Source organism: Scardinius erythrophthalmus, assembly GCF_964197995.2.
Source record: "Scardinius erythrophthalmus genome assembly, chromosome: 18".
NCBI classification, from domain to species: domain Eukaryota; kingdom Metazoa; phylum Chordata; class Actinopteri; order Cypriniformes; family Leuciscidae; genus Scardinius; species Scardinius erythrophthalmus.
This window is the reverse complement of record NC_138238.1, coordinates 15,876,162-15,883,924: the sequence shown is the minus strand read 5'-3', so window position 1 is coordinate 15,883,924 and position 7,763 is coordinate 15,876,162. Positions and strand designations below refer to the sequence as shown.

Genomic DNA, 7,763 nt, shown 5'->3' with positions numbered 1-7,763 from the left:
TTTTGTCCGGTATGCAGTGTGATTTGTATGCAAATAAGTAAAGACTGATAGAGGATGCCATAAATGTTTAACACTAGATGGTGTTAGTTTGTCCTGTTGTGCAGTTTCTCAGTACTGGGGTGATTCTTATAGTAAACTTAAATAAAAGTTAACTGAAATATATATGAATTAATTAATTGCCATCACTTATTTTAATTTAACTTCATGTACTAAAATAACAAACTGAAATTATAATTTATATAGAATTAAAATGAGAAACTAATTCAAATTAACCTTTTAATAGTATCTCAAATATACAACACTGCTCAGTATACAGCCAATGTATTAAATGTAATTATGCATGTACACTAATTCTTTTATGCATTTAATTATAACTTGATCAATTTACTTATTTTTCATATATAAATATCTGGAGCTTATTAACGTAGCTTTGAAAGCATCGCATCACTGTTATATGTGCACAGCTCACCCCACACTGTTTGCGTTATGACAAATGGTGGATATTACTTTATCCCTCGGTTTCACTGACATGACTTGAACCTAGTCCCAGGCTAAAATGCATGTTTGAGCTGTTTTAACTGAAAGCAACTTGCGCTGACATATCTTAAATGTCAGTGCCATTGTTTTGTCTCAAGATGCCCACCAGTAATGTTTTTTTCTAAGGCATGTTTATACAAGCTACTTATTTAGTTCTAATTGAATAAGCCTAAACCTGGCTTAATCTAAGACCTGTCTGTGAAACCAGGCCTAAGTGTCTGGCAGAAGCCCAGTGTGAGGCACCTGGCTGAGACCCCTGGGGTCCCCCAACTATATGTCAGCACATGAGCACATTGAGTCTTGGGGCCAATACAGAGGGAAATCCAATCTCTGGTGTGCTTTAAAATGGTTCCATTAATGTTAATGGTATTTTGCTGTAGTTAATCTTGAGTTTCTTCTGATAATCGGAATCCGCGTACATAAACTCCATTTCCCATACGCCCTCCCGTCTTTAAACGTATCTGGCACTGTGCGTCTCGTGCGGGAATGGTGCTGAGGCAAATAGCCTACGCACGAGCGCATCACAGCCATACGGCAACACCCTGCTCGTGCATGCGCCCGCAACGCTGCGCACTACGTTTATTACCGATTCGACAGAATATATAGCAACGACTTTTCATCAGTCGCAGGTGCGAGGCGCTTATTTGGTATCTTTTTATTACTTTCCACGTTGCCTCGAGCACTTGTGCACCGGGCGGTTGGAAAATGTACGGAGCGCGCTGACTGCTCAGTCTTAATGAGGATTTAGAGACATAGCCTACATGACATTGGACTCTGAAAAGGTCTGCGGATAACAATGAGCACCGGTGAGTGTGTTGGGAGTGCATCACATATACTAATCTCATTACTTAAAAGCCCGGAGATTTGCCTGTGTCTGTACGCGGTAGTCTGATGGTTCCACCCACCCATCCACCAGCGCTCATTATGTTGCAGTGCAGCGCTGTTGTACGAAATGCGGAATGTGCTGCTGCTGTCCAAGGTGTATTTACATGGGTTGTCTCTTTGCGTTTAACTGTGGTCCCAGATGTTTAATTAGGCCGAAGCACCGTCTTTGTGTTTTGCAGCCAGTGACAATGAACCACTTAAGTTTGTAAGAAACAAAATACAATTACTAAGGGATTTGTTGCATTTGGCGTTTTCATTTATATTGAGAAATCTGTCTCTCTTTATCTATAAAATATCAAAAAAATTCTAGTCTAAAACATGCTGCTTTAATATTTTAGTAACCAAACAATTGGATTTTGTCCATGGATTTTTAACTGCATTTTTAGGTCATTTTGGAAGCTCCCTTAGAAAGTTCATTAACTTGACATTGCACGATACTTTGAAAGTAATGTAATAAAGAGTACTGTATATACTGTAGAATACTGTAGGTCTACTGTCACTCACTATGTGGTAGTTTAAGTTAAAAGTGAGGGTGTTGAGCAGAACATCTGGTAATTGGGATAACCCGCAAGATCTCGGGTATTTGCTGATTTTGCTGTCAAGGTGGTCAATACCTCTGACTTTAATCAATACGATATTTAACTGTAGCAGCAAGTGCAAATTTTATGTGGAGACTGATGTTCTGCAGCCTCATACCCTATTCATACCAGTGCATGAAGTGGTTGCTTAATTAAATGAAATTATGATCACAAAAGCTTTATTTCTCTTTAGAAATTATGTTCTTCTGGAAAAGTACTTCTGAAACACATTATGCATAATTTGGTTAATGAAATTCAACTCAAATCCAAATCATTTTCAAAATGAAAATCATTTGATGAAATTCAAATCATAATGGGAGTGACTTTGGAGTGAAGCTATACATCAGAGCAGCAGTTCTCAACTGGGTTTGGTTCAGAACAGAAATTATTTTCATATGGGACATAGAAGTGCTGTTTTCTGAGCCAGATTAATTTTTTGTACAAAAGTGAACATGTAAAAAAAATTCACAGCACAAAAAACTGGTTGGCACATATTGGTTTCCCTTATTTCAAGTCAGGGTTCCTACAAAGTATGGAAAAGTTTGAGTAATTTCCATGTCTGGATAATTATGGGAAAATATTTGTGCTTCGCCCCTGTTTAGTTTTCTATAATAAATAAATGTATCACACAAGCAGAGTGATTTCATGGCAAAATTTGAGTGATCATTTAATTGAGCACGACTGAATTAATTCAGGGCACACATTTTCATTACATGAAACTGTTCGTCTTTACCACAATCAAGTCTATTTTGAACTTCACTAAACAAGTGTGTGTGTGTGTGTGTCACTCAAACCAGCAACATATAAAGGAGTAAGGGATAATCTAAATCAGACTGTACTTTGCTGTTTAGTGATCATGCAACATCAGACCACTTTTACAGTATCAAACTGATGCATCCGAGGTGAATATATGCAGGTTATAAAGTGTGTTAGGTTTCTACTCATTATGCAAAAACTAATATACAAATGACTTGTATGAACCGTTTGTTAAATATGGTCTGAAAAATCTTTTGGAAGGAGATTTGGAATTTTAAATTTTATTGGATTTGTTAATTTTTTTGAGTCAAATACATTTTGAAATGGAAAATGTGTAGGAACCCTGGCAAGTTAACTATTTGGCTAATATCTTATTTTATAGTTTTGGTTAGTATCTACCAAGTAACAGATGAATTTGTGCCAAAATACTGACTTTGTCATCGACACCAAAAGATGTGATTGTCTCCTGCTTTTAAAAAGCTGGTAATCATTTATTTTGCTTTTCTAACCTCGCGTGATTGTACGGTTAGTTGCACCTCTGTATTAGGGTATGCAGGTTAAGATGTTTGTTTTTAAATCCTTTCCTTTTTTGAAGGTATTTGGTTGCAATTAGACAGACTGTGGATTTTGGCTCTTTGAGGAGCGGAGCAGACTGGATGTTGGATTTTTACAGCTGTTGGAAGCAAACAGAGAAATAGCGGATGATATCACCGCTGTACAGAAAGTCCCTGAGAAAGAGACACTAGTAATTAGCCCTGAAATCTAGAGTGGGCCTGTGACATTTTCCTTGTCCTGGTTTTATTGGGACTGACTGTGAGAGGAATGGCCTCCAGCTTATTCATCAAACACTACGGTAGGGTCTAAATAAGAAGGCTCATTTTTCACGTGAAGTGGAAGCTGTTTTCAGCTATTTAAGGTGCCGCTCTGACCTGCAGAAATCAGAAAGGAGACACAAATTGGATATCTTATGTATTAAAAGTCTTTGAAATATACACCCTTGCCTTCTGCATGAACCCTGCTGGTTTGTTAATTGACTCTTGGCATGCTGGGAGAATGCCGTTTCATTATCAGCAAGTGTTTAAAGGGGCATTTCAAGAACAGGATCTGTTGTATTTAATATACTAACTCTGTCCACCATCATATTGTCTGCCATATTTGTCATTTGATGTTTTTAGACCGTATTATACCACAAAGTACTTATTATTTTGCACATCCCTTCCTGCAAATGCCATGTTCACAAACCCTTTCCACAGTCAGACCATGTGCTAATGACTTGATATTTGCTTTGAGCTTACTTTTTACACAAAGGTAAGAGCTGTATTTGTCAATAAGACCAGTTATTTGCGCTTTCATGCAAAATAGGCTTCTGCTTACCCATCATACCCTAAAGGCAAGCGTTCCAAAGATGACCTGCCACCATACTGGTGACTGTGTGTGTGTTCATATCCTGCTTAATTTTATTCAAACAAATAACAGGCATGGTTGTATTGTCAACACATGATTGTACCATAGCCACTGCACATGCACAACAGTAATATAACTCATATGATAACTTTAGCTTTATTTACATTATTTTATAGGAATGAAGCTCTGCTGAATAAAGTACTGCTGAGTCAGTGTTCATGGACAGTTTGCATGACACCCCAGATGGAGCTTCGTCTGGCTTCATCAAAATTTATTTCCAGCTTGTTCATGAGATACTGAAACAACAATGTCAAACCACAGGCAGTTTGCATGCATGGAATCTTTCCTTCATTTTGCACACTTTGAATATCTCTAAATATATCTTTGTCTGATCAGGCATGCCTCTCATCCCTAAAGTCAAGCCTGAAACATCAGATCTTAAAAATAATGGTAGTTTGCTGCTCATTTGGTTCAGCAATAAAGACATATTGTTATTCAGAACCGTTTTGTGCTATACAGTTTTGAATTGGCCTTTTGCAGATTTAAACGATGTTCCAGTTTGTATGTGTGGCAGGGTCAGGGCTTAACTTTTCCAATATTCACTTTAATCACGACAGTTATAGATTTTGTGTAATTGTGCAGGGTAGTTCTTTTGCCCTATTATCTTGATTTTCCAGGGATTTTTGTTCATTTTGGTGGCATTTTATTTCCCCCCAAGCCCCTGTTCATTTCTGATCCTGGTGTGTGTATATTATTGTGATGTATATTTGACTCTGAAGGGAATGTAACAGCAGAGTGTGATGATTCTCTAACCATCAGCCCTCTCATCCTGCCATGGAAACCAAAAGTGCTGAGGTTATGGGGGACACATCCAGAATGTAGCATCCCTGTGCTAAACTGGATTTATCAGGTCTGGATTTACTGCCAGTCATTGTTCTCAGCTCAGAAGCTGTAAATCAGCAAAAAGAACAGAAAGGACTGGCTTTTCTAGGATTTTTTTTATCCGTTTTGGTTAACTTTTTTATTTATTTTTGGTTAATCCTAGAAAAGCTGCAGAAGATAAATTCGTACAGTAATATTTTTGTACTAATGCAATAGTTTTTGAATAACATTATCAATTTTTGCTAAAATAAAGATTGTTTTCAGGCAGGTTGTTTTCACTCCCCTGTCTGCCATTAGTTTTGCAAACAGACTGTCCAGCGCATCTGCTTTGCTACAATAGTATGACCTAAAACGTCTTGAACATCTGTTGTTCGAACAATAGAGAACTAGAAATAACTTCTGCTAATTAACCAGCTTTAGCTCAAATTGATGGTAAAAAATGAACTTGGCATCTTAGGGCTACTACGATGTGTATTTAATATTTCTGTTATGACAACTCAAAGTGTTTGGCATGGTAATGGATATGACAGTGTTGATAGATCTGCTACACTGCTGCAGAGCAAGTATGGGACTTGCTCACAGCAGCGTCTCGTGTATGTATTGGCAGTAGCAAGTAAGACATGCTGCTGCGTATACATGAATTATCCATACCAGGTGGAGCTGGGGAAGGTGTAGGGTTTCAAAGCGCACTGCACTGCTAAGGCAAATGCTCACCATGTATTTGAAGGTTGAGCACGTAGCTCATTGGCTACTGACACAACAGGAACCAATCAGCTGCGCCCTATAGAGAATGATGTGATTGCAAGCATGTTGAGGACCTATTAGCCTGCGCCATCTAGAGTTTTAAGACAACTTTGTATACATGTTCTCCACTGTTTTGCTTTATATTCAGATATTTGATTGAATCGAGGTTTCACTCCAGCACAAATTCCCTGGTGTACTGATGCACATGCGCATGTATGTGACTTTTCAGTGTCATCAATCTACAGTGAAACAACATTGCTGTAGGATTTAGCGTAGCGTACACAGTTTTCACTCAGAAATTTCTGGTAAGTTTCACAAATAATTACAAAGAAACGGCAAAGAAGCGTTTGAATTAAACAGGAAATTCCAGCAAATTTTCTTGTAAAAGGTACTGCAATGATCTTGGTTTTATTCACAACTGACCATTTTTTGTACAGTTTTATAGAATGGCTTAGTATTCATAGATTTCCATAACCTAATGTATGTTCTCACCCATAGCTGCATCTGTTGCAGAGATTTGACACCTGAGCACCGCTGCTGTGCTTTAGAGGAGTCTCGGTTACTTGAATAGAGTAAAGGACTGCAGTAAATTATTCATAACTTGAATCTTAAGGGTGTCTGAGTTGGAGCAAGCAGAGGACATCCCCACCACTGTTTCTCTTTCTCTCTCTCTGTTATCTCTCTCCTTCTGTGGCCCCTATTACTCTCCATTAACTCAGGCAAAAAGGATAGGCTATAGAATGAAGTTAAAAAAAAGTGCTGAAGGACTTTTAAATTAAGATCAAAGTGTAGAGAGGGAGAATTTGATCTTTTTTTACACTGGCAATGTTCGTGTGGGTGTGTGTGTTATATTCTTGCACCCTGATGAAGTGCAGGGCAGGCTGTGCTTTGTCAGCTCTCTGTACAATGTCACCTACAGACAATGAATATGTTTATGTGCACCAGTAATGTGATTATTTCCAATAATCAGAGTACGAACTTAATCGCAGTAAGATGTTTACATGACACAAGCAAACCTCGTCACTCTCCTTTGCAGGCAATTTTCATTATTCTGATTGTTCTTTAAAGGGGTCATATAATGCCATTTTTTTACAAGCTAATATGATTCTTTAGGGTCTAAATTAAAAGTTTGTAATATACTTTAATTAAAAATTCTCATTAGTATTGCAAGAAAACACTCATTTTACCTGGTCAAAAACAGCTCTGTTTTCAGCACGCCATTTAAGTGCATGTGTCTTTAAATGATAATGAGCTTTGCTCACCCCGCCCCTCTGTTCTGTGCGTACACCGTTTGTTAACACAATAACCACAATAACAACGCGTTGTTCATTATAAACGTGGGATTATGAATTATATTGAGAACGTCATACATAGAAAACATGCCGTAATGTACCTGAGTGTAAAAATAGCTGCATTCATCGTGAAGCGTGCAGCAAGCGATTTGCTAAGATTAATATAAAGATTAATATAAAGATTAATAAAACGTTACACTCACTTCAGTTCTTCTGGAGGTGCAGCAGGAACACGAATAGTTGGTACCGATCCTTTTTTCAGGAGCAGCTTCTTAGCAAAACCAGCTCGTTTGTAAAGCAGTCTGGTGTGTGAAATGATTCGCGCAAACATGAAAGCATTGACGTTGATCGTGGGGAATATTCCAAAAACTTGTTATTTCAAAAACAAACTCAGCCACTGCGTCTTCAGCGGTTCGGATTTAGGAACATCAATATGTCTGCTGTGTTCCTTATTGCACCCATGAATAGAACACCACAATCGCTTAGACGCCATTCTGCTCAGTGCTCCAGCTATCAGCAATGAACGCGCCGGTCCGCACGGGCTATGATTGACAGTGAGGCTGTGTTGAAACGCTGCTGTCAATCAACAATCGTGGGAGGGGCGACAGCTTGATTTGAGTTGGGGGGAAACATAAAAGAAGATTTAAAAAAAAAAACACTGGATGGATTTTTATAATTTTATGAT

General features: G+C 38.1%; 1 protein-coding gene across 1 annotated transcript in view; it reads left to right on the top strand.

Annotated features, from left to right (window-relative positions):
• The first annotated feature begins 1,204 nt into the window (after positions 1-1,204).
• Positions 1,205-7,763, top strand: part of ablim2 (actin binding LIM protein family, member 2) — a 70,998-nt gene continuing 64,439 nt past the window's right edge. The window contains exon 1 of the transcript XR_014032090.1: positions 1,205-1,343. The gene's annotated coding sequence lies outside the window, so the exon portion shown is untranslated. The remainder of the gene's footprint in view (positions 1,344-7,763) is intronic.